The following is a 27,966-nucleotide window of genomic DNA, read 5'->3' on the forward strand; positions in this document are numbered from 1 at the left end:
CTGAAGGACCTCCCTAACTCTCCCTTAGCTAATATATAGCATGGGTTCTCCAATTAGCCACTATCTCTTCGTTAGATTTTCCAGGCTCTTCCCTGCTATCATCCCAGGGCTGAGAGTGTCCCCTTGTTCCCTACCACCATGGCTTTAGAACTGACCTCATTCAGAGTATGTGTCATTTCTCATAGAGTAGAAATTAAGTGTTTACTGACAGTGGGTCCTCCACCCCACCCCCATCAGCTACAAACACCCCAGCTGCCAACCTTCCCTCTGAGACTTCTCATATCTTGATTTTGTCCACCTCTTTCCATCCCCTAGAATAGGTCAGCATCACCTTTCCCCTGGGCAATTGCCATCCTGTCCTCTGGGCCTCCTGTCTCAGAATAGCCCTCTATAGGATGTTTTCAATAGTGAAGTCAGGGGCTGTTTTCTCTAGTGCAGACCCAATAGTGTTACTCAGTGACTAAAACCCTTCTGTGTCTTCCAGTTGCTGTTCATACTTGGCCCTTAAGTAGGTTCTCAGCTCTCCTCTTGCTACCTCCTGCCTCCCACCCTTCTGCAGCTCCTCCTCTTCTAATCCTGTAACTCTTAGGTCTTTGTTCACCATGCATCCTACTAGACCACCATGCCAAGCATGCCTTATAGGACCAGATCCTTCTCAGCCTCCAGACCTACATCCAGTTATCACTTTACTAGGAATATCCTCCTTGGTGCCTTTGCTGGGACAGGTTTTCCATGGTATCTTTGTATAGTTCTCTGCCAGTCAGACTACTCAGCAATACTGAATTTCAGCCAGCCCTTCTTTTCAATAGTCCCTCTAGCCTAGACAATTTATGGAGAAAAGATCATCTTTGCTTGACTCAATCATCTAAATACCTATATGCCTGCCTGGCAGTAGCATGAAAAGAAAATGAATAATGACACCCAATAGCTAAGCAGTGCTTAGTATGTGCTAGGCAATCTCATAACAATCCAATGAGAGATGTCTATTATTGTTCCTATTGCTCAGACAGGGTAAGTGACTTCCCCTAAGACTAGATACCTTATAAATGCCGGAATTGGGATTTAAACTCAGGCCTTGTTTCTCTGGAAACTACACCATTTCACATTTGTATCTATCTTTCTCCTACCTGATAAACTATCCAGTGGAGGAGATTCACAGCCTTGACCCAGGAATATGTGGAGCTGAGGCATGTAGGGTGACATGCACAGAAGCAGCAGCCTGAGGCTGCTAGTCCGAGGGAGTCTTTGGAGAAGGATTGCTCCTAGCTGGACTATAAAGACAGGGCAGCTAAAGAGGCCTTCAGCCAAGAGTGCAGAAATGGTTTGCCATTCACACATGCATCTAAACAATATTTTCTTTATCTTTGTTGGGCTGTGATAGGAGAAGGCACTTATCCAATGCCACATAGCTGATAACGGTAGAATCAGGAGTCACATCCAGGCAAGTCTGATTCCAGCCTTTGAGTTTCCACTGCCCTGGGCTGTTTCTCAACTTGAAGGCACCTTTTCTGTCAAAGCCTGAGTCATCCCAGGTCAGAATGTGGTAGGAGGAGAAGAAACAGCAGGCACCGTGTTTATGACAGTGAGCCGCACTGCAGGCTTGCTGTGCTCTGGGGCTGCTACCTGCTTTCTTTCTCTGGATATTTCTGACCTTCTCTGTCCCCTCTCTGAAAAGTCCACAAGCTGGCACTGAGCATGGCCTCTCTGACTAGCAGCCCCCAGAGGCTGTCTCGTGGCCAGGGCCTGCAGAGACAAGCTGGCTGCTTGAACCCAGACAGTCTCTAGTTGGCTCGGGGAGACCGAGTCATGGTTATGTGTGTTGAAAGGAATAGCTGCAGGGCACGGGAGAAATGAGAGGTCCCTGTGGACCGAGCTGGTAAACTGCAGCAGACATTTTTGGAAGCAGATGTGTCTAGCCCAAATCCTGGTTCTGCCACATGCTATGGAGAGAATAGATTTTAATTTCCAAGGATGTCTGCAACATTGTCTCTGGTCTCACATGCTCTTCTAATATGACCTTGATACTCCTTCCACTGAAAGGAATAGTCTTTATGTTCTTTGCCCTTGAATTTTCACAGACTTTAAACTGGCCTCTAACCAAAAGAATGACACAGTGGAAGTGACATTGTGACAGACTTGCATGTCAAGGTCAGATAAAGCAAAGTAATCGAACCTTGTGTTGTGGAGTACTCAAGCTAGGGTCCCAAGCTTGCAGACAAGCAGACTGACTGCCCCAAGGTCCTGGGACTATGCACAGAGGATAGACTCGTGGTCAGCCTTCACTTCTATAGCACTCTGTCATTCCAGTCCCAGCCACTGTTTGCCTACAACTGAATCAGACTCCTTAAAACACCCTCCCTCTGAGGCTCACCCAAATGTCTGACCCACAGAAAACATGAAGGGATAGCATTGTTTTCAGTCACAGATTTTAGGGGAAGAGTGTCTAACACAGAAATAGAGAACTAGACGCCAAGTGACCTTGCACAAGCCACTCCATCTCCCAGAGCCATCTTGTCTTGTCTGTGAAATGCCTGCTTCACAGATTTGCTGGACAGCAGTGTGTGGCCAGGTGTAGTTGGAGAGTAGCACAGGGCTGATTGAATGGTGAATGAATGAATGGGTGAATAAATGAGGGAGTGAGAAGCCTCATCTCTCCCTGACTGTCTATACTAAGAGCCAGACCCGAGGCACCACAGAAGTAGTTGCCTTGCTCACCAACAAAGGAGACTACAAAGGAGTTAGTTGGGCTGCTCAACAAAACTGGAGCTAATCACTTTGGATGGGCTCTGCTGAAAAGGCAGTTCTAAAGGTGGATCTTGTCTAGGAAAGACCTCTTTCCCTTCCCCCCTCTAGCCACAAAGCCTTATTCATTCCAGAATATTTCTGACACTGGCCCTGATTGAGTGAAGGAGCAGGACAAAGGTGAAGGAGAGTAGAGATTGATTGAACATTTTCAATTAAAACAAGATGTCGTGGAAGACAGATTTAAGATCCAGGTAAAGAGAGGCAATAGTTTTCTTGGCTGGGCCATTTTCAATATATTGCAGTATTAAGAGAGGAAAAACTGGGGTGAATGCTCTCAGCTATTCATTATCTACAAAAATCTTGGGATAGTCTGTATGCTGAAATCTCTTCCATCCTCAATTTCAATTCATCGGTCTGTTTCTCACAGACAGCAGCAGGGAATGGTCAGCCAACAGGGCAGGTGGGCCTGGGAGCCTAAAGTGCAGAGGATGGAGGATGGATTCAGCTGGGGTGGTTGGAAATTCGGACTAATCTGGCGACTTCTACCAAGAACTATCTTGGCATAGAGTAGCTCTAGACCCCCGTTTCATGGGGCTCTTTAACAGGTGATGGGGGTTAGATGCATTCTATGATTTTCATCCATCCATCCATCCATTATACATGCAAGCATTGATTCAAACACTTATTGGGTCTTCCTTGGGCTTAGTTGAGATGAATTAGAGAAATCCACTTTCAAGTCTAGAGGAGGAAAACAGCCTACCCCAGTTAATATATCCCCAAGCAGGTGGTTAGTTACACTGTCGCCTTGACAAAAGCAACTACTAGAGTGTACTGTGCAATGCAGTTACTGTCACCAACATTCACCACAGCTTGACAAGACCAAAGCACGAGTCTACATGTATTTCACAGATAAGAAAGTAGTAATCTGGGCTTATGTTATTAACCCAGAGTCTCACTCTTTGAAAGTGATAGAGGCAGACTCAACCCCCTCCCCCCAACCCCGGGTCTTCTCAGCATGGGTACTGTCTCTGCTCTGGAATGTGATAAAAGATCCAAACACAAAACGCTCTCACCCTGTAGAGGAAGACTGAACTCCAAATGGAAAAACCATGAAAGGCTTCATGGAGGTAGATATGTAAGGAAGATTTGAAGGACAAAGACAACCTGAAAGAGAAAGTGGGCTAAGAACACAGCCCAATGGCAGCTCATTTGCCTAGCAAGGCCCAAGGTTCAGTCTTTTCTCCTTCCAAAGAGAGGGAGTGGTGGAGGCACGTGTCAGCAGAGGCACAGGTGTGGCCAGGGACCACGACATGACCCGAAAGACAATAGGGAGGTCCGAGTCTCGCCTAACTGAAGTGCAGACTGGAAAGTAAGGCTGGGATGTGGCAGGGGCCAGACTCACCATGGCTTTAGCTGAAAAATTAAGGAACTCAAACTTCTATTCTGAGTGCTGGAGAGATGGCTCTATTGTTAAGAGCACTGGCTGCTCTTCCAGAAGATCTGGTCATAATCCTAGTACCCATACAGTGACTCACCACTACCTACAGTTCCAGTTCCAGGTGATATGATGCCCTCTTCTGGCCTCTGTGGGCACTGCAGATACATGGTGCACAGACACACATGCAAGCAAAACACTCATATACACAAAATAAAAATAAATAAATCTTAAAAAAAATTTCTTCCATTCTATAGGCAATTAAAACTAATGAATACAAGGGGTTGTGCCTATCATTCTTTCATTAACATATATTCACTGATAATCTACAATGTTCAGAGTTTTTGGAAGGTTCAGGGTATAAAGACTAAAAATCAAACAAAAACAATAATTCTTAAGGCTAGAACTAGAGACATATTATAAAGTACAAAAAAACAGGACAAAGTATGAAACTGTGATTCTAATAATGCTATGAGAAAATGTAGTCAAAACCTGAGGATGATGGAGATGTGAACAGGCCTCTCTGAGAAGGGGACTGCTGTGGAATAATCCTTCGGTACACTGTGTGAATATATGTCACTATGATTAGTTTAATAAATAAGCTAACTGACCAGTAGCTGAACAGGATAAAATTAGGCAGGAAATCCAAACTAAGAATGATGGGATGAAGGAGGGCAGTTAGAGGAGACACCAGCCAGTCACCGAGGAAGCAGGACATGTAGAAAATGAGGTAACAAGCCATGAGCCACATGGCAAAGCATAGATAAGAAATATGGGTTAATTTAAATGTAAGAGTTAGGTAGTAACAAGCCTGAGCTATGGACCGAAAATTTATAATTTATACTGAGTCTCTGATTCAGTTATTTGGGAAGCGGCTGTCTGTTATTTGGGAGCAGGCAGTCAGGACAGGAAAACTCTGCCTACAGGGGACATAAAAACCAACAGTGAGGACAGGTGCCACATCACCTATGAATTGAGAAAAGTACAGTAGAAGGGTCGTCTGAGGGAAGAGAAAAACTAAAAGTGGCTGGGAAAGTGATATACAAAGGGGAGAGAGATCTCAGAAGGCCTTGTTGTAGGCCATTGTAGAGTGTCTGATCCTTCTAGGTGACAGAGAGGCTACTGGACACTCTGAAGCAGGCAAAGAACACAGTCTAATTTATACCTTTAAGAGATCACTGCTATGTTAAATATCTGAAGCAAGTATGGGAGCAGAAGAAAGTGTGTGTGGGGATCTGGATGGTGCAGAGGTAATGGGGACCGCAGGGTTCTCAAGGGCTCTAGGAGACAAATAGTGACTGAAGGAGCCTCTGTTCTCCTGTCTCAGGCCTCAGATCTGGAACACTGTGTGAACACATGTGTGAGGACTAAGAGCCCACAGGGTGGTGACCTGGGCCATTTCCCTCCTCTGTGTTCTCTGGGAGTAAAAGCAATGTGATTAGAAGTCTCATCTCATCTTTCCATTCCACAAACATTACTGAGGAACCAATGATACTAAGAGAAAACTGGCAAACACCCCCCATCTTTGTGGAGCTTATATTCCAGCCACAGGAGACAAATGTAAACCTGTGGAATATGCCAGAAGGTGATAAGCACTGAGATATGGAGCAGGGGATAGGCAGTGAAAGGCAGGAAGAAACCACAGCACTAAGCAGGGTGGTCAGAGGGGACTTCAACAAAAGTGGGCTTGCAATGCACTTGGAGGAGACTGAAGAGCTAGCCAAGCTGAAGCTGAGTCTCCTCACCAAAAGCAGAACTTGTAAAATCCAGCTAATCATAAATGGGATAAAAATGAACCTTGGAGATGAGTCCCTCCATGTACATCCATAGTGGTACATGGCAATTTCCAACTCTCCGAGCTCAAATCTCACAAACCTCCCTCTGGATGGGTGGCCTCCTTGCACTGTCCTTCTCCTTCCTTCACTACCCCACAGCTCTGCTGCCTTCTGTTCTCTCCCTTAGGCTCCATCAGAACCACCAACAGGCTCACCTGGCCAGCCCTGCCCTGCACTGCGGAGTGCTAAGGTCCTTGCCATTCATCTCACCCCCTCCTCCCCGCAGTGTGAGCTACATGCAGTGCTGTGTGTAGGTGGAAGCCCTGCTGATGCCATATACCCAAGGAGTCTGGGATGATTAGGTGGAAGTCCCACCTCTCTCTTTCCCAAGACCCCGCCCCTAAGAAAGTCTGACAAGAGTCAGTCCCTCCCAGGGGCTGCTCAAGACCATGCCCACAGACTACTTAAGACCTGGTTGACCATACTTGCAGTGTGTTCTCATCTTCTCTCCCCTACCTTCTTGAGAGTCACCTGGGAGTTGCTTTGCACTGTTTATTAAACCTGGACTTAATAATTCATCTTGATTGGTTTATTACATCAGTGGTGGAGGATATCCAATAACCGGGGATCGAAAACTTACCACTCTGCTCCCTACCCTCATTTTGCTGATGAGACATCACAAGTCACTTGTCCCATGATGCACATCAAGTATTGGTCCCAAGGAAGACTGAAGGTCATTCACTTATTCCTTCATTTACATGTTTGCTAAATGCTACTGTACACCAGACACTTTCCTAAGAGTATCTCTCCTTGCTATCATATTGTCTCCAAATCAGAAAGCTTAACACCTACATGTTCTCTATCTGGAAACCTCCACTTGAAAGTCTTCCTCTGCTCACACTGCTATCCCTGGCTGCTATGGGAGATCATCATTAAGCAGGAGGATTAATTCTGCAGACGGGGATGCCAAAGACAAGCCATTTCTCTTTGGTAAGGCTGACAGCACTGCTAGAATATTAAGAGGCAGCTATCTAGGGGCCTCTAGGTAAAGCCGGAGGAACAATGTGGCGATGAAACATCTCTTGTCTCTGCTTCCCTTGCCAGTCCTCTATAAGGTCAGACAGAAGCACAACTAACCAGATGAATCCTGCTCTGGAGTAAGGGTGCAGGCTGTGGGGGTGGGGGGGTGGGGGATAATCATAGAGGCCTTTGTCATGGCAAGAAAGTCTCCCAGACAGCTCTGAGAGCAGGAGGTCTAAGAAATAGGGAGGTGGGGGGAGGAAAGGAGGGAAGTGGGAGGGGTGGGGCAAACAAAAGAGAAAGATGCAAACAGACACATAGCTTAGAGAAGCTCATCACGGTGAAGCTGGAAGAAAGGGAGAGAAAGATAGTAGAGGGGCACAGGTAGAGCTGGACTGGAAGACTGAAGGAAAATGGAGTTGGGGCAGAGATATGGAAAAATAGGAAGCGAACGGCAGGAAGGGAGAGGATATGATTGGAAAGCCATATATACAAACAATAGAGAGAGGAGGGACAGAAGGAAGGAAGCAGATGATGGGACAATGTAGCACGAATCTTAAGTTTTGCTAATAAAAACAAACCCGGAGCCAGCTATTGGGGTGAATGTTGGAAGATCAGAGAGGCAAAACAAGCCACAGACACCTCACCTTGCCAATTCCTTCGCTGATCCTGTTTCCTCAGACTGGAAGCCTCTGAGTCCTCATCCAGAATGAATCTCAGTTGAACTGCTACTAAAAGCCTAAAAACTTAACCAGGCTCTAGTTCCTGGTCTTCATGCCTTATATACCTTTCTGCCTCCTGCCATCACTTCCTGGGATTAAAGGCGTGAGTTACCATGCCTGGCTGTTTCCAGTGTGGCTTTGAACTCAGAGAGATCCAGGCAGATCTCTGCCTCTGGAATGCTAGGATTAAAGGCGTGTGTGCCACCATTTTCTGGCCTCTGTATCTAGTGGTTGTTCTGTTCGCTGGGCCCAGATAAGTTTATTAGGGTGCACAATATTTTGGGGGACACAATATACACCACAGGACAGGAAGGGAAAGCAGGAGAGGGAGGCAGGGATGCAGCATGTGTGAGAAAAAGAGAAACAGTGGGAGGCAGTGGATAGACTAGAGGGAATGGTTTACTGAGGGGAAGTCAGCTCCCTGGGAAGGACTGGTGTTCCCACCCCACCCCCATCCTGAGGCTGACCTCACCAGGAGGCAGCCTACCTGTGACTAGGGGGAAGGCACTTGAATAGCATCATCCAACAATGAATTCGAATTCAGGATAAATCGGAGGCTCCATATTAGTTTCTATTTGTCATTGTAACAAGTGATCATAAACTTAGTGCCTTAAAATACCAGACATGCATTTCCTTATAGCTCTGGGGGCCAAAAAGAAAGTGTTGCCAGGGCTACACTTGCTCGGGAGGCTGCAGGGGAATAAACCCTTCATTTATCCTGCCTGTTGACATTCCATGGCTTGTGGCTCCATCACTGCAGGTTCTGTCTCATTGGTCTACAGGCTTTCCCTTTGCTGACAGATATCAAATGTCCTTCTTTCTCCCTTCCATATGGGTCCATGTGATGCCATGTAGGGACCACCTATTAAGATAGGTTGCTTGCATCTCAAGGTTCTTAATGAGGGTAAGATAGCAGTGTGGAAGTATCCTCCATGCAACTCCACTGGTAAGAGGAGTCCAGAAAACCAAGGAGAACCTGTCCTTCGAGGACAGAAAGGAACAGAGAACAAGGTGACAGGACAAATAAATGTCATGGAGAAGCAGAAAGGCTTCAGAGAGAAGTGCAAAGCAACTTGCAGATCTAACCCAGGGTTGGTGCAAGGGTGAAGAATCTTATACCACAGATACACTGTTTTTTGCTTGTTTGTTTGTTTGTTTTTGAGATAGTCTCAATATATATCCCTGATTAATGTTGAATCCACGATGGAGATCAAGCTGGCCTCTAAATCAGTCTCTGCCTTCCACATGATAGAATGAAAATTGTATACCACCTTGCCTGAAATGTTGTTGTAAATTGGGTTTCAGTCTATTATTTCTGGCCAGCCTCCCTCCCTCCCTCCCTCCCTCCCTCCCTCCCTCCCTCCCTCCCTCCCTTCTTTCTTTTTTTTAGTGTTATTGTTAGTGTTGTCTTTCTGCTCTCAGAGCAGTGCTGGGACCAAACTCTGCATCTGGAATGCCCTGGGTTGGGTGGATGCTTTGCCACTGAGGTACTGCTTAGCCTGGTTGAGAGAAGCTGTATCTTATTCCAAAGCCACAGCAAAGAGAAGTAGTATGATCATTGTGGATCTGACATTTTGAGAGACCTTAGCACTGGTCACTTCCAAGGCCTTTGAGTACACAGACTACTGACAAACTGGAGGACTAACCCCAGAAGGCACAGGTGCTGCCTGTAACACATGGGCCTGAACCACCATGCTTGAGAGACCAATGGAGAAAGCAGCTACCTTAGGCCCCAGTGCAGCACACATGCTCAAACTGGCTAATCACAGCTAGAAAGCCATAGAAAAAGTACACCATGAAGCCCATTAGGAGGTGAATGCAACATTACATAAGCAGACCCCTAAGAATGTCTCTAAAGAGTGTTTCTGTGGAAACAGTAACACTTAAGGGTCCCAGGAATTGGGATCTAGATGTCTTTGGAGGCCATAATTCAGCCTACTCATTCTTCCTGAGTTTATCTGCTTAATAAGAGCTGAGAATGGAGACCCTAGGGAGTGTCAGGAGAAATGATCATGTCCTTATCTCCATGCCTTGGCCTTCTGGGCAGTCTCTGGGCCTTTGGTTTTATCCAGCATCGATGAGAATGATGTTCCCACAATTGCTGATCTTGTGACTCTTTGACCTTCAACCCTACACTGTTTCCCTGACATCTACAGGGTGAGATTCACATTCATAAATCTGAATTTTGTGGCTTTCCATTAAAATGCTCCATGTCTTGTCTCCTGACAATATTTTTTGGGCTTCTATTTAGAATGTGGGTCTAGAAAGCATGGCCTTTAATCCTTCTGTGCATTTAGCTGTGTGATTGAGGACAAGCTACTTTTCCAAGCTTCAGTTTTCTCATCTGCTAAATGGATAATGCTGCCCACACCCCAGGATTACCACATTGGGTAATATCCAATTACATATCCAATTGTGGCATGCAGCAGCTTTTCAAATTGTCACTACAATCTATGAAACTGTCATTTCCAACAAAGTGTGAGCTCTTCAAGAACAGAGCTTTGTCAAGTTCAATTTTGTCTCTAGAGATAACGAGCACATGATTGACTTAATAACAGAAGCAGCGAGAAAGAATGAAACACCAAACACCAGGGTAACGGGAAAGAAAAAAAAAAAAGGCCAGAGACATGGAGAAGGAGAATTGAAGAAATCCTCTGGACATCCAGGATAAGACCTCCTAAGTTGTTTGCATCCTGTGTGCCTAGGTTTCCTCTCCAGTAAAACTGGCTTCAGGCTGAACCAGATGACCTGTTCTGATCCCCACTCTGTTCTGTCCAAGGACCTGAGATGTCCTTTGTGACCTAGCAGATGAGAACAGTCTTAATAGGCTCAAAGGTGGATCCTGTCACTCTATTAGGGAAGTCAGGAGAGACGTCAGGTTAGAGGTTGCATGGACGAGAACAGGTGTGTACCTGAGCTCAGGGGTGACAATGACTGATTCTAGTAGAGTGACTTTGCAGGGGCTTTGGGGCTTCAGAAGGCATCAGGCAGGTTGGGATCATTTGTTAGTCTTTAACCACTGGTTCATTTAGCTGACATCTATCAGTCACTTCCTGCCTGCTAGGCCATTTACACACAACAGACTATGTTTGCACAAAGTGAATAGAGCAAACATGGCTCTGGGTTGATCAGCTTACAGTCCAGGCACTACAAGACAGAAGCTGGATGCTTCTGTGCTGTTGGACTGCCCTGAACACAGTAGGGTGTTCAGCAGCATCCCTGGCCTCTCCCACTAGATGTCAGCAGTGCTCACCCATTGTGAAAACCAAAGCTGTCCTTAAGCATTACCCAGGATTCTTCGGTGGACTGGGGGTGACAGGGGTGTGTGGGGGGTGTGTGTGTGGGGGGGGAGTGGGAGGGTAGGGCGGGTGGGTGGGTGGATGGATAACATAACTCCTAAGTAATCATTGGGCTAGAGGCTGCAGAGTATCTGATATACTAGATGAAATGGAAGAGGTGAGCATCAGCTTCACTGTGCAGAACCTTAGCTTCTCTAACTGGAACACCGGCCCCTGAACGGACTGCCACATGCTGCTGCATTAGCCCTGTAGGAGGGCTAGCTCACCCCTTGCCACTTTGGCTTTGCAAAGGGGCCTCCTTCCATCTCCAGCATGGTTCACTCTCTGTGATGTCTGACCCTTCTCTACTTGCCCCACGCTCCTAGTCTTGTCACTCACCTGTCTATTTCAGACCCAGTTCTCACTCCGGAGGGACGTTTACCTTCTCCCTCTTATTCCTACATTCTGCCATGTCTCTGCTTACACTCCAAGCCCCAGCCATCTCCCAGCAGTGTTTCCTTTCCCCCAGTTGACTAGAAAACTGACTGCAAATTTGGTTCCCTAAATCCACCATGGCTGCCTCTCTGGGCCGCAGTTCAGGGACAGCTGGGGCTGTGATGCCAACTCAGCCGGAGGGGGGCTCTGCTGCTCGGAGAGATGCTCAGGCCCTGCTTGTCTTACCTGTATTTTCAGAAGCTTCAACTGATACTAGTTAAATCAAGACTAAAGATCAAAGTCAATGTCCGTGCAGTAGCATCTTGGGAAGGGAGAGGGACAGGGAAGGGAGGTGAGAAGCATGGAGGGAAACTGCCTTCTCTCCTGTTTGGCTTCATTTGCTGGAAACTTGACAGCCGTGTGTGGGTCAGGTCACCTCTGCCTGTCTCAGTTTTCTCAGACATACAGTTAAAAGAAGGACTAATGCACTATTTTTTCTCTGGGTCAGGAGTTTCTACCTAGGGCCATTTAGGGGATCTGTATCCCCTTTGATATTGCAGACAAAGCAATGTCTGTATAGTTGACCTTTCTGAGGGAGAGTGCTCATAATATCCTAAGGTAAGGTTTTCAACATCCTTCCAAATGTTGAAAACCTCTGCTCTGCACCTGTGGATGTAGACCATTGAGTATGTCACCACCTCCCAAGACATAGTCCTTCTTGTTACTTCCTTTTGAAAGATTTTTTTATGTGTCTGTGTTGGGGTATGTGTACCTGTGTGTAAGTACTCCTGGGGGCCACAAAAGGGGGTTGGATCTCCTGGAGCTGGAGTTACAGGTGGTTGTGGGCTACCCAGTGTGCGTGCTGAGAACTGAACTCAGGTCCACTGGAAGAGCAGCAAGTGCTCTTAACCGCTGAGCCATCTCGCTCGTTCCTCTTGGCACGTTTGACCCTTTCCTCACTCAGATTCTGCCTCTGCTGGAATTAGGAGGGATCTAGTGAAGAAAAGTGAAATCAAGCTACATGTAGTATTGGAGGAACCATGGGTAGACTATTCCAAGCACATCTAAATTAATGGAGACCTCAAAGGGCCTGGTAACTCAATTTGCTGCAGAAGTCACGGAGCAGTGCAGCAAAGACAGCTTCTAACTGGGTGACTACAAAACACACCAGGGTCCTGGCCGCTCTATGACCGAGGACTGGGAGAAGCACCAGGCTTTGGGTTCAGAACTTCTTCAGGTCCACTCAGGGTGTGCTTAAGGATGGGTCATAGAGTTCTGGATCTTTGAAAGAAACCCACTCTCCTTTGCTATGTCTTCACTCCAGGCTGGCCTTGAGTCTGCGGCTCCCACTGGTACTTGTGGAATGAGCCAACACTGAGTAAAGTTCTGTGTTGAGTCTCAGCTTGCACTGACGTTGGATGGACCACTGAACCCCCAACTCCAAACCGGAGCTTCAGTTTCTCCATCTGTTAGGGCTGATGGGTTTATTTCACAGATTAACCAACAAGGCATTATAAGAGCTGATTATTGGTCACCTAATGCCTGCTATCCCAGTTTTGGGGCACCCTCTCCACAAAAACTAGAAATGATCCCGTTCCTCGGAGGGTTGGATGTTAGGCTTAAAATGAACATTTTTACAGTTCTCCTGGCTCTGATATTTTAGGACTTTCTTTCCTGCTCTACTTTCTTTTTAGTTATTGTGTTGAACTTGAAATTTAGGAGATATAATTAACATTTGTAACCGACTACTCTCTTCCAGGCATTGGGCAAGTTTCATTTGTTACTCATATGTGGGTGGGGTATATTATTACTCCCATGTTAGAGTGTAGAAGACAGAGATGTTAGTTCTGATAGCACTCAGCTGACACTTGCAGGGTTAGAACTTCAATCTGTCTGACTAGCTACAAGGCCTGTACTTTTAAGAAAATTATTACTATGTCATGATTCTTTATTAACTTTAAAAGGTGAATTCATTATTTATTTGATATTGATTGAGCATCTTCTGTGACATGTACCATAGTGTGTGCTGAGGGTTTGGAGACAAGTTTAGGTACTGCTCTTGAATAACTCTTAGAGAGGACAGATAAAATTGCAATACAGGACAATGGCTACCTTGGCAGAGGAAAGCAAGTAAGCAAGGCTCAGGGGTGGAACTTAGTGTTGAAGGATCCTGGAAAGCTCGCTCTCTCTCTCTCTCTCTCTCTCTCTCTCTCTCTCTCTCTCTCTCTCTCAGATGAATATTTTAAAAATGTATTTGTGAGTGTGTGTGTGTGTGTGTGTGTGTGTGTGTGTGTGTGTGTGTGTCCGTGTGTAGGGCCGAGAACAATTTTAGGTGTCATCCTCAAGAACATCCTACACCTCTTTGAGACAGAGTCTCTCATTGGCCCAGTATGCACTAATTATGCTAGACTGCCTGGCCAGGGAGCCCCAGGGATCAGCTTGTCTCTGCCTCTCTAATTTTACAAGCACATGCCACCACAGCCTGGAGTTTTACACAGGTTCTAGAGATCAAACTTGGGTCCTTATGCTTGGGGCAGGAGCGAGTACTTTATTGACCTATCATTCCAACCCCTAGATTAGTCTCCACTGAATAGTTAAGTAAAAACAATTGAGGATCTTTATATACCAGGTGTTTTTCTAGTTGCTGAGACCCAGCTGCACCAAACATCTTTACTATTATGGAGTTGGCCTTACAGTAGAAAAGACAGACAATAAGCAAACCAACATGTGTTGTGGAAGATGGACACAGGGGTAGTTAGAGGAAAAGTGGGAGATAGTGCTATGGAAAGATCAAGGTATATTGGAATTTCCTTGTACCCAGTATTCTTGGGGACATCCCAGCTTCGTATCAAGCAGAGTTGAAAATGATCCTACTCACACAAGATGGGTTTGAGACTATGCTTATACTCCCACTATATTTGTCCAGTGTTTAGGACAGAACATTTTCTCTTTAGCTTTTTTTTTCTTGTGCATTCTCACTCACTCCAGTCTGTTCTCACACTGATGGCTTGTCTGTCTGCCTGACTGTCTCCCTCTTTCTCTCATAAATGTTAACCAGAATAAATAAAATATTAGGATCTAAAACAAGCCCATTCCTTGTCCCTAACTCTATTTGGACAATAAGACAACAAGCCAGGTTAGACCTCATGTTCTCCTTCATTCCTTGGCAACAGGAAATCCTCACTTCTGTCACTTCAAGTTGCCTTTGCCTAGAACACTATGCCAGACTCTCTGCCTCGGTGCCTCCAGATAACTATACCTAACTCTTTATATTTCAAGCTCAGTTGTCAGTTCCTCAACAAGCCTTTCCTACCTCTTGGCTAAACCCTCCTGGCACTTGGTGTTCCTTCACAAGTCCCTCCTTCAAATGACTAACTTTATATTTGCATATGTACTTCAAATACCTTTCTATCCTACTAGACCATTAAGTTTCCTGACCACAGAACCTGTGTCAGGGTATCTGGTACATTATGTGTTCAATTAAATATCAGTCATGGGAAACAATGATCATTGCTAATGTTTGGCATTTGGAAGGAAAGTTGGCCCTTTCTTCTCTGGACTAAGGTTATCTCTTGATTTCACAGAAATGGAGTTTACCTCTTGGCAGTGAATGGACAATATAATTGTGAAAAGAAAGTTCTCTAGGGAGTAGGAGTGTATATGAAGGCCAAAATTATAAAGATGAAGTAGCCTACCTCTTTCTCTTGTACTCCTAGTCTGTCAGAATGAGGGATCCTGAAATGAAGACAGAGAAGCCTTGCTAGCTACATCAAAAAAGCCAGAGACATGATTCTTTCTTGACTGCAGAAATGAAAACGGTCCTGAGGAGATGATGGCCCTCTCACACCATACAAGTGAACTCAGAATCTAGCCGTCATGTTCCTTTGGAAATTAGCGAGCCGTAGGTACACTGTGAATCCAACAAGCTCCTCTTGAACCACAGGCTCTCAGAATAATGCTCTGTGGGTTTGTGCAGAGCAGAGAGCCTGAAACCCATGCCTGGGAGCCACTAGGCCTAGGCTGTGTCCTCATGTCTCTACAGCTCTTGCCCATCTCTCTTCCCCATGAGACTTCCTTGAGTTCCTTCAGGGAAGAGCCTGCCTTTCCCCAATACTTGCTTCCCCACAGCCTAACACACCACAAATAAATGAATAAATAAATAAACCTTGGACAAGTGGCAAGCAATTCACCCCCTACTCCCTGATTTCCTTATGTGTAAGATTGCAATAACCTGGTACTAATGAGAGTTTATGAAGACTGAATGGTATAATGAATGCAAAAGCATCCAGCATGGAGCTTAGCCAAAGCAGATGTTCAAAAGTCAATCATATGTGTTATTTTTTGTCTCGAACCACACCTCCTGACTTTAAATCCTCCCTGAACACAATCTTGATATCTTCTGGACTTACCCCAGTACCCTAGTGGTTAGAGAATCATAAACTATCTGTTCAAGAGGGCCCGCTGTAGCATTTGCCCACTTAATTTTTCTGTTCTTAATCTTGTCCCTATCCCTGATGCTCCATTTCGTCATATATCTCCAAATTCATCTTCTAGAGTTCATGAGGGGCTGACTCTTGGTGAGAATAGAGTCAATTCTGTCTTGGCCAAGTGCACTCAGTGTTTGCTTGCCACAGATATTTGTAGGTACAGCACATGGTCAATGACACTCAGTTTGAGCCTACAGCAAGAATCACCCTTGTTATAATTTGCATCTTGAATATCTTCTAAAGGACCCCATGTTAAAGGCTTGGTCCCTAGGGTGGAGTTCTTGGGAAGTTGTACAACCTTTAAGAGGGCAGGCAGCCCAGTCGGAGAGCCTGAGGTCATTAGTCATGCACAGTCCAGCCCCTTCTCTTTGCTGTCTTTTTGTTTCCTGGCCATGACGTAAACAAAATTGCTTTCACAATTTATTCTCTATTGTTGCCCCATGATTGCCACCATTAACTATCACCTTAGACCCCAAAATAATGGATCTGTCAGACTATGGACTGGAATCTTTAAAACTATGATCCTAAATAAGCCTTTTTTCTTTATAGGTTTATTATCAAAGTGTATATATCTATATATCCTTAATATATAATACATATTATAAATATATATCAATTATTATATGTTAATATATATGTATATATTCCCTTAATTCCAAGGTAATGGGATATCTGCCAGTAGCTACTTGCAGCCATATTGCATCTATGAAGGAAGAGCTTGTGGGAGAATGGGCTCAACATTTAGAATACAGAAGGGGCACTGAGGATGAAGAGCCTGACACCAAGGTCTTATGATAACATGAGTCACCCAGATAGTGCCTAAAACCATACTCCTTTGTACTTTAAAAGTCTGGGAGCTGGTTTCTTCTCTTTTAGTCAGTTGAGTTGGGTTTCTGTTACAAGTTGCCCCATTTGGATAGCAGGAGACCTCAGTGTTTGTCTCATCAAGCTCTGGAGTTTACAGGTATGGAAGAGCTTTGCAACATTGCATAAATAATTGTCCCACACAGCCCCAGTAAGCCCCCTTCTGAGTCAGCATATTGCTTCAATTCATTTCTTCTTTCCTGCTGGCCAGAACACGGGCAGGTTGTTCTTTTGCCTGAGTAGGGTCATATTGATTTTGGTCACAGAATACCAACTCTTTGTCCAGCAGAGACTTTTCTAATTCAAGTCCTTGTCAGGAGCCAGTTTTGTTTTGCATTACAATGCTTTGGTCCCCCAAGTGGAACTGCTCATGGCCTTCTCTCTCCTTCCACACAGTGTAATCAGCAGCAATTAATTCTAATCACAAGGAGACAGCGAGAATGAACAGAGCATTAATTGGACAGCAGTAATCAAAATCTCCCTTAGCTCACAGTTGGTACCTACATGCTGGGAAACGTGAATAGGCACAAGCATATGTTGTGTTTACACACACACACACACACACACACACACACACACACACACACACACACACACTGACTACAAATTCTGTGTTTTGTGTGAAGAAAAGATTACTCCAATGAGATAATAAAGAGGGATAGAAGATGAGTGTGCTGTAGTAGGAAAAATATATATCAAAGACTTTGGAATCACAAAGATCCTACCACTAGCTAGTAGTTTCAACCTAGCTTTCTTATTTATAAAATGAGGACACATCGCCCTACTTCTAAGGGGCTTAGAATATTAAGTAGGATAATGCATAGAAAGCACTTATTCTTGCAGCAGGACTCCTATAAGTGCTAGACTTCTTTCTTTTCATATTAAATATCGTTTTGGCTCGTATAGAATGAAGGCCAAGGGTATCTGAAATTTAGATTTTTAAATGTTCTTGATCCAGCCTAGCCCAGCCAAATACCTATCACTGCCCTTCATCTACCTCAAATACACACACCACACAAACACAACACACACACAACACACAAACAACACACACACCACACTGTACACACACACACAACCACACACACCATACACAAACACACACCACACACTCACCACACATATACACACCTACACCCCATACACACATACACCACACACTCATCACACATATACACACTATACACCCACACCACATACATATACCACACATACACACACCACACACACACACACACACACACACACACACACACACACACACACACACACCACACACTCAACACACACATACACACCATACACACAGGCCGCACACACACACACACACACACACACACACACACACACATGCACTTCCTCTCACTTATTTTCCTGCTAGGTTTGTAAATACATAGAGGATAGCTTGGTATCTGCTGGCCTCACACTGTCTGACACTTGGAAAACTATGAGTGAACAATCATCGAGTCCCTGCTGGTGGAGCCCATGTCTCTGTTCACATTCTTGCTCCACTTGCAGCATCTAGCACATCTGTCTTTCAGCTGCAGTCACACTTTAAACTTCACATCCTTGAAAATGTAGGCACTGTGGTGCACATCTGTAATCTTAGCACTTGGGAGGTAGAGGGAGGAGGATCAGGCGTTCAGGGTCAACCGTGGCTACACAGGGAACTCTAAGCCAGGTTTGGTCTGCTCCAGAAAGCAAAAACAAAGTCAAAACACATAAAACAAAGGAATAACAAAAGTGTTAGGCTAGACTAATGCTCTATACAGTTACTGTAACTTGTCCCTAGGAACTCTTAGCCCACCCTGAGACCTTCCTCAATACCAGCAGCCTTTGGTCTGCACTATCATGAGTCTCCTTGTGATCCAGCCCCTGAACTACTGTCTAGTCTCTCTTCCACGATGATCTTGTGGTTTGGCCACTCCATAGTGCTAGTCAACCACCAATGTTCCATCTTTCCAAATTCTCTATCTGCTTAGATCCTTCCTTCCTTCTTCATTTCTTTCTTTTCTTTTTCTTTTTCTTTTTTTTTTTTATAAAAGCAGGGGATGTATGAGATTAGTCCTATCAGTCCTCCATCAACCTGTGATCAATTAGACAGTATCACATTAATGTTTGAATGGCACCTTTGGAACTGAGGATCACACCATCTGACCTGTGATTTCTTTCCCTCATTGTGTTTGAAATTGTCCCATAAGTCACTTAACCTCTGTGCTGCCTAATTATGTAGCAACATGGTTAGGACATAGCGTGTCAGAAATGGGTCAAACATTACTCAGATATGGATAAGATGAGCATCTAAATGGTTAGATTGAGCAAAGCAGGCTGCCATCTTTACTGTGGGTGGGTTTCATCCAATCAGCTTAAGAGCAGCATAGAGGAAAAAAAAAACAGAGAAAGGGGGAACTCCTTCTGGCTGCCTGATTAAACCGGGACATTGGTGTTCCTGGCTTTGGGACAAGAACTGAAGTATCTGTTGTTGAGTTTCATGTCTTCTGGCATCTGGACTGACGCTTGCATCACCAGCCCTCCCCATTCCTAGGCCTTTAGACAGAGATTATAGCTACTTAGTATCTCTTAAGACTCTAATTCTTGACTATAGATCTTGGAACTTTACAGCCTCCATAACTATACAAGTTAACTCCTTGTCACACACAATTTGTATTATTTATATCAATGCATGTGTATGTATAACAATAGGAAACATACAGAAATAGATAAAAGTATATGCACATAAGTAAATATGCATATCTATGTCTTATGTTGGCTGTGCTTCTTTGTAGACTCCTGCCCGGTACCACCAGATTGCAGGCTTGGGCCTCCTGAGGAATGCTCCTTTTGATAGGGAGATGTCAGGTCTCCTCCACCAACAACACTCAGCCTTGGTTCTTTCTTCATTATGTCTTTCTCTCTGGGGAAAATATTTTAAGATATGAGAGAAATAGATTCAGAGAATCTTGTATATGGAACTGGCAGGACCCTTAGAGATCTTGAGCTTATGTTTCAGAGCATAGGGGTAGTCCCAACCTCTGATGCATTTGTTCAGTGCCTTCCTCTTCCTCCTAGTCATGCTTCTCTGCTTGTGAATGAGTAACCAGACCCAGTTGAGGAACAGTCCCCTTTAGAAAGTCTTTGCAGACTCCTCAGCCTCCTCCCAGAATTCTATATGTATCTGATCCTCAGTATTCATTTCTTTTATAATTAAGACCAATAAATAGTCGAGTTTTGAAGAGGTGAGCTTCCAAGTATCATTTTGGGATGATAAGGCATCCATAAAACATAACAACTCAGAGAAAGTTATAGTCATCACAACTCTTTGCCAATGTTTGCTTCAGAGAAAAGTTGAAACTCAAAGAGGTGAGGTAACACTTGCTTAACACATCTAACCAAAATTTGTCTCGCTGTATTTGAACTTGTTTGACTTTCAAAAGCAGACACGTTCTGGGTTATTTACTCAGTAACATGTCTTAAGTGCTGACTTTGTCAGGTGTCCTAGTACACAGTGGGATGCAGACACCCAGCCTTGCTGTCCAGGGTGATGGCACATAATGGCAGAGTGTGGCGCGACCTTATGTTATTCAGTGTTATGTTTGGTCTCTGAGTCAAAGGCTCTTCAGTCTCACTGGATGATTTCACCACTACGAAGCACATAGCCAGCTTCTGGGTCTCTTCCTCTCCCCAAGAACAGGCAAGCTACTTCCTCAGAACATCCCCTTTGCCTGCCCTGAAATCTCTGGCTGTGCCCACTGTGGAAAGAAAGCCAAAGCTGCTGCCAAGTTCATTAATAATTTTGGCTTTTTGGAGGAAGGAGTTGGATTGCTTTGCTCTTCAAATATCAAAACATCCAATTAACACAGCTAATTAGCATCACTAGCAGCAGTCAAAAGAATAGTAATTTAGATGCAGGATTTCAAAGGTTTACTAGTTGTGGGCCAAGGCAACCCATCTTTTGCTAATGACAAGAGTTCCTCACTTAGGCAGTTCTACACCAGCCATCAATTAACCAATAGGCAGAGACTGGCCTCGCCCCTCAGTAATTTGTCTAATCAGAACAGGATAAAGAAGAAAACATGGGGGGAGGGTGCAAAGGGAAAGAGTAAGAGAGGAATGGATGGAAAGAGAAAGGGAGACAGATATGAGAGAGGGAAGGGAGTTCAGGTGTGTGTGAGACCAGACCTAGAGAGAATTAGCAAAAGAGAAACACAGGGAGACAGATGCAGATAAAGAAACACACACACACACACACACACACACACACACACACACACACACACACACACACACACACACACACAAATAGAACAACTCAGAGTCAGAAAAACAGAAAGGTGAAATACAGATTAAAAACTCCCATCAGATAAGTACCTAGAAAAAGAAGTGCATTTCTTAAAACCCACAGAAAAGATGGCATGAAGATCTTGTGGCCATGGGTAACTGGGATATCAGCTATCACTGGGATGTGTTGTGCACTGATCTGTAGAGCTGAACTCAGCTGTGAGAGCTTAAAGTCTGATGAAGCTCTTCTGTTCCCGGGAGGTCAATGAGACACTGGGAGACCACTTGTCTCTCACCTCTTACACTGAAAGTGAGGTTTCCTCAGCCTTGATTTCTATTTTCAGGCAGTCAGTCAGCACCCTCCCATCTGTGCACTACCTCCTGTGGAACCAACGCTAAGACCCATGATCATCTAGATCTATTGTCTCCCTTCAGAAGTCCAGCTCAGAACTGGCACTCATGTGCCCCTTCTAACTTTCTGGTCACTTCTACAATGACTCTGGTCATCTTCTTGCTGCTATCCAATCCATGCTTCATACTGTTGCCAAGACTGACTCCCTGGGATGCTTATCTGAAAGACATCTTTTTCTGACTTAAACCTCTGTAATAATTCTGCACTCTTTGGATTGAATCTGATCCCATTCACCCTCGAGGCTCTGGCTCCTCTGCCTCCTCCAGAGCCATCCCTAATCCTCCCATTTGATATGCTTCAAGCCTGCTAGATGACATTCAGGTCCCTCCCATTCTTTGGCCCCTGAAATGCCTCCTGTATCTATATGGGGTGGTAATAATGAGCTATATAGTATACACCATGTATAAAGAACTTCAAACTCAAAATGCAACCAGCTAATCACTTCACCAGCCAAATTCACCTATAGGAAGAAGTCACCCATGTTTCTCAGTGGATGCCTCCTCTATGGAGTTGAGCTTCACCCACAGGAACCCATCTTCATCACATGACATCGCCTTGTTCCTGGTTCCCTGTTCAAAAGTGTATATACAGTCTATGTGACTCTGTCATTTTGGGCCATGCATTAGTGTTTATGGTGTATAAGTAGCTGTAAAGAACACCAGTATTTATAGTGACTAGGGCAATACCATCATCCACCTGGCCCAGGCAAGATGTTACTAATCAGCATTTTAATGAAGGCTAATTACAACAGATGATGCCTCCTACCAGGTAGGGGGATGGCCACAGATGGGCACTGTATTAGTTACTTTTCTATTTTGTGGTAAAACACTATGAGCAAGGCAATTTGGAGAAGAAGGGTTTACTTGGACTTATGGTTCATGAGAGATAAGAGTTCATCATAGCAGGGAATCATGGCAGGAACAGCTGAGAGTTCACATCTTGAATAACAAACAGGAAGCAGAGAGAACAAGTTGGGAATGGCACATGGCTTTTGAAACCTCAGAGACTGCCTCCAGTGATATACTTTCTCCAGCAAAGCCACATCTCCTAAACCTACCTACACAGGTCCAACAACTGAAGACCAAGTATTCACACACCAGAGATATGAAGGACATCTCACTTAAACCACCACAGAACCAAGACATCCTTAACTCACATGGGAGCTCACATGACAGCTGTAGCATGTGTGTGTTTAACTCAGGAGAGACTGAAGTTGCCAGTGCCCATAGAGGACCCTGCTCGTAGTCCGTAGCAGCCTCTACCCCACCACTGGCATGAACATGATCAGAATAGGAAGCTAACCTGGACTTCTAGTGTGTACAAGTTGTGTCAATGATCATGGTCCCTTCTGAGGTTCTCATGCATTGGCATCCAATCTTTACCACGTAAGAGCAAGTCTGTTACCCTGTTTCTGGATAACGCATGCTCTATAATGCTCTCCCCTTTCACTTCCAGACTGTGTGTGCCTTCCCTAAACAAGGAGGATAGAAGAAGTTGTTTTGCTCAGTTTTCAACCTCAATGTTTCAAAAGTAGATACAATGGAGCCTTCCATAGTTAGAGGTTAACCTGGGGTATACCACCACTTGAAATCTCCTCTCCTTGAAGATCTAGAATGGATCCTTTTGGGTGCTTTGATGTGGTTGAGTTTAGGCTTTGAAGCCAAAGACATGTAGTCAAACTCTATACCACTATGATAGGTAATGTGTCAACTTGAATGGACTACAATGCAGGGTCAAATATTATTCTGGCTGTTTCTCTGAAGGTGTTTTGGGATGAGATTAACATGTACGTCCATTGGCTTTGAGTATTGTGGGTTATTTTCAATAGTGTGATGGGGCTTCATGCAATCAGTTGAAGGCATGAGTAGAAGTAAAGACCCACATCTCCTAAAAGGAGGAAACTGCAGCCTGTGGTGCTTAGTTTGAATGTCAACATTGGTTCTTCCCTGGCCTCCAGAATCACATAGAGGAATCTTTAAAATGAGAATATAACCTCTCTCTCTCTCTCTCTCTCTCTCTCTCTCTCTCTCTCTCTCTCTCTCTCTCCTTCCATCCCTTCTCCCTCCCTCTCTTCTCTCTCTCCCTCTATCCTATTGTTATAAAGAACTGTAATGCAGCCACTTGGTGACTATGCATCTTTTCCAGATTAATATGTGTCCATAACCCTTTGCTTCCTAAATTATGAAATGGAATGTCTGATCCTCCTTGACAAGGTTACTGTGACAGGTCATTGTGCTCCTATACTTTGTGCACACATCTGTTTGGTAAACCTTATTGTCACGTCCGTCCTCTCCAGGGAGTGGTCTCCAATTACTCTGGCTTTCTTGACCCTTTGACCCTTCTGGAGTCTCAGAGGAGTCTTAGCCCACACTGGACCCCTTATTTAGACCTTTCAGCATCTACACATACTGTATGGCCATGATGTGAGAGGTGGGGGATCCAGTAGAGATGTCTAGTTGAGAGCCAGAGCTTGAGGTTACTGTGAAGGGATCAGCTGTGACCCTGCAAAAGACTGAGTCCTCAATTTAAATGCATCCCTTGGTCTTTTGTCCTGACAGGGTAATAAAATATCCCCATCCGGTATATTACAGGTTCCAAGGTGACTTTCTGCTTTCTGCTACCACCTAAGCAGCCAAGAGGAGTGACAATAGATGTTGGGCCTGAAAGAAATGGACCTTGTGAGGAGGGTGGTAGGCCAGTGAAGATGACAGATGCTCAATGGGCACACAAGGATGGCCCCAACATAGTGCTAAGCCAGTGCCTCTCCATCTTTCATGCCATGACTTTCAGAAAGAATGGTATTTGCTTCCCAGTAAAGGCAAAGTGTGGAGAGTCTTTGCTCCTGGGCTCTGGCTGTTCCAGGCTGAAAGTTTTGTTTGTTTTGCCTTGCTTTTTGGCCTAGAGCACCAACACACTCATGTCCCTGGGCTGGGACTCTACACAGCTTTCCACCCTCAGCATGGGCATGAGGGTGCTGAGGTTCCCATAGGCACACTCAACAGGAGGCTCAGCTGGGAGGCCTTATTTGGTTCTCAAGCTCCCCTGGGTCTTGCAAGCACTGTGTTTTCTCTCTGGAGTCTGGCCTAGAATGGTCATTTCATTGTGAGAGTTTTTGCTCAAGGACTCCTCTATGAAACCATCCCATCCCACTGCCAAGTTATGTCTCTTCTTCCTCATGTATGCTTCTGCCTTAGATGTCTTCAAAGGACACTCTCACCCATAGCCATATTTGTGTGTGCATTTGAGTGCAGCTTCTCCAGACTGCACTCTGCCATGGGGGGCCTTGCCTGACCCATTTCCAGGTTCTCAGTCCCCAGTGTCAGGCAACTATGGAGGAATGCCTAGAAACCTCTTATTAAACAAATGTTTCCCATAATGAATAAAGAGCATCTGGTCCTTTGGATGTCTGTGTGCTCACTGGCTTCTCTTTCTGTCCCCACTCACCTATGTATGCTTTGACATTGAACCCACATTTTCTGGGCCACAGAAGACCCAGGATACTCTCATCAGGACCTTAGGACTTGACCCATCACCCATACTTGATTTCACCTTGAATTTATGACATATCTGGGGGGAGGGACATTGGAAACACCATACTTCCACTTCCCCCTAGGGAAGCAGTCCTGTGCATCATGGATCCCCAGGGTCTAGCACAGAGCTGCCTACAGAGTGGTAAATACCCGTTTTTGCATTTTTCCCTCCTTTTACACTTTCACAGATGAGAAAATGAAAGCCTGGAGAAGAAATTTTGTTACTGAGTCATACCCTGTCTGGCTTCTCTGACCTCGAGGAACCTAATGGTTGTTTTCCCCTGGGGCCTTGATTCCTGATACAATTCTAATACGATGTAAGTCCTTCATTACTTGTCCCAAATTTGTTTTATCTCAATGAGAGGTCCAAAACACGGATGAATTATTATTGCTTTAAAGACATGGAGGCAATGGCCAGTGTGGTGTGATAGCAAGTCAGTGACTTTGGGCTAACCCACTAATGAACATGTTGATCAGCCTCCCAAACCACCAGCAAATGGGAACCATGATGCTGATCTCTCTGGGATGCAGTAAAGACCCTTGCTAATATGCACCATCATCTTGGGATCTGAGGTGACCAATCACATTCAGTGATGCACTTGTTTTAGTACTTCCGAGCTGACGGGCAGTACCAGCTACCATCTCTGGAAGCTGTCTGCCTTTGTGATGATGCCTCATCCAGCTGCCCTGCCAGGCTAGCACCTTAATAGTCATAGTGCCACAGTGCTCACTGTGGAACAGCCATCGACCATAAACTCTGACATTTTGAAGATAAAGTGTTTTGGATTAGTCATGCACATGTGAAATCATTGTTCCTTCTGGTCCCACTCTGCAACCGAAAAATGACCTGTAGCAGAGCCCAGTAACTTCTGCAGAGCCCAGTAACTTCCCCTCAATAGCTCTTCCTAGTGAAAAAGCCATGGTTGAGTGAAAGACTCTCAGTTACTTAGGAAAAAACCAACAAGGGAAGACAGGACTCTGGAAGTAGGGGTCTGTTGAGCTGGAGCTGGGGGGCGTCTACTAACTCCCCAGGGACAGTGGGGGCTCCAGGGCTGGGGAAGCTTAGGGCCAGGAAGCCCAAGTCCCTCGGTACTCTGTAAGGGAGCACAGGAAACAGAGCAGGCACTGTGGGGTCACAACCTCTGGCTCTGTCCTGCACGTGTGTGACCCGCCCCGCCCCGCCAAGTAAAGGATCACAATGAGCCAGATGCTTCACCTGAAAGAAAGCAGTGACTGCTTCAAATGACTGTCCCCAGGGCTAAGCAAGCTGATGATGCTCTTAGCCCAGACACTGGTTGTAGTAACAAAACAACTATCCAGACACCCTCCTTATGCCTTAAACACTGATTGTACTCCCAGTCCCAGGGACAGCCCCTTGCATGTGTTCTTTTTTACTAGAACGCTTCGCCAAAGCCCAAGAGAGCTTAGGATAGTGCGGTTTGCCATCAGTACAGAGTAGACTCAGACCATTATCAGCTTTTGTATGGGAAAATTCAAGAGAAGAATCCCCTTTGTTTTAAAGCTGCTTGTCTGTGGTAGTGTAAGCAAGTCTCCACCCAGGCAACCGGATGTCCTCTTGGCAGATCTCTGACCTGCTGAGAGCCCCAGTATGTGATCACACAGAATTGTGTAGCATGGGACTGGATATTAACCCTTGCTAGGAGCCAGTCAGGGTGTGAAGTAATATCAACTCATTTCCTTCTCCCAAAGACCCTGAGAGGTTTGTTCTATCATCTCATTTCAGGAATCCAGAGCCCAGAGAGGTCAAAGTAAGTTGCCCAAAGCTACATAGGCCTAGAAATGAAACCAGACCTGTATCATTTCACAGGCTGCATTCCTAACTACCGAACTACACTGATTTAAATCCCTGGCCCTGCACCACTTGCTGACCTTGCCTTTCTCTGCATCTGGGTTGAAATATTATGAGTCCTTGAGGACAGCTAGAAGGATGCTGTCTAGACACACCTGCATTACCCTGGTGTCCAGCTAGATCAGACAGCTGTATGCTTAGACCTTGTTTTAGGATTGTGCCCTTGGCTCTTGAGAGGAGACACGATGAAAGACAGCCCTGTGATCCACAGGCTGCCATCTGCTGAAGGAATACTCATGAAGGCTCCCAACATGAATCTCCTGGGTGAATGTCTTCTTAGGAGTTTGGTGCTAGGAAACACTCCTTGTTGCTTTATGACAATATATGCTTTTGTTGCAATTTGCCACAAATCACAAATAAATCAGCAAACACATTCAAGTCACAGGCCTGTGGACACACAAACCAGGGTGTCTCGTGGTGCCTTGGGACATGACTCCTTCCCCACCAAAAAACTTCCTGGTAAGATAAACTATGAACAGAGACTCCCTGACTTCAGACACCCTTGGCTGTCCCTTAGCTCAACCCAGAGACCCATATCAGACACTTAGACAAGGGGACAGAGGGGAGGGAGGAAGAGGAGAGTATGGAATTAAGTTCCTTCAAGGTGAAGGTCAAGTGTCCAGTTTCCTGAAAGGCTCTGGAAGTGGTATTTGAATCTGATTCTAAATTGTACCTAGAAAGGCAAGAAGAAAGAGGGAGAGGGAGACATGGAGGGGACTTTGAAGAGGAGAAGAATAGCAAAAGGCCTGCCAGTATATGAGGCTGAAAGGGAGAGGAGCAAGAGAAGGGACTGTTGAGTCCCTCTGAGAGTTAGAGTTGGAGCCACTCTCTGGGACACAGTATTTCATGGACTCCTCCGTCAGGTACAGTCAGGACATTAAGCAACTCGGCCAAAGTCATCTCAACAGAGAACACTGGATCTAAATGCCGATATGAGTACCAAACATTTAGACCACTAACTACAAGATAGGGAGCAAAAGACACAACACAGAAAGGACTGAGACTATGGGAAGCGGGGGAAGGGGTTGGAGCAGGGGTGAAGACAAGGGAGTGGACAAGGTAAGAAAGGGATGCAGAGAGCCACATGTTTGTCCAAGAGACAGACAAACAGCTGA

General features: G+C 45.2%; 1 protein-coding gene across 14 annotated transcripts in view; it reads right to left on the bottom strand.

Moving 5' to 3' along the window:
- LOC128096663 (BEN domain-containing protein 5) overlaps positions 1 to 27,966 on the bottom strand; it is a 1,178,660-nt gene that overhangs the window by 9,576 nt on the left and 1,141,118 nt on the right. The window lies entirely within an intron of this gene.

Source organism: Peromyscus californicus, unplaced genomic scaffold (genome assembly GCF_007827085.1).
Source record: "Peromyscus californicus insignis strain IS unplaced genomic scaffold, ASM782708v3 Scaffold_5__1_contigs__length_169319896, whole genome shotgun sequence".
Taxonomy (NCBI): Eukaryota; Metazoa; Chordata; class Mammalia; order Rodentia; family Cricetidae; genus Peromyscus; species Peromyscus californicus.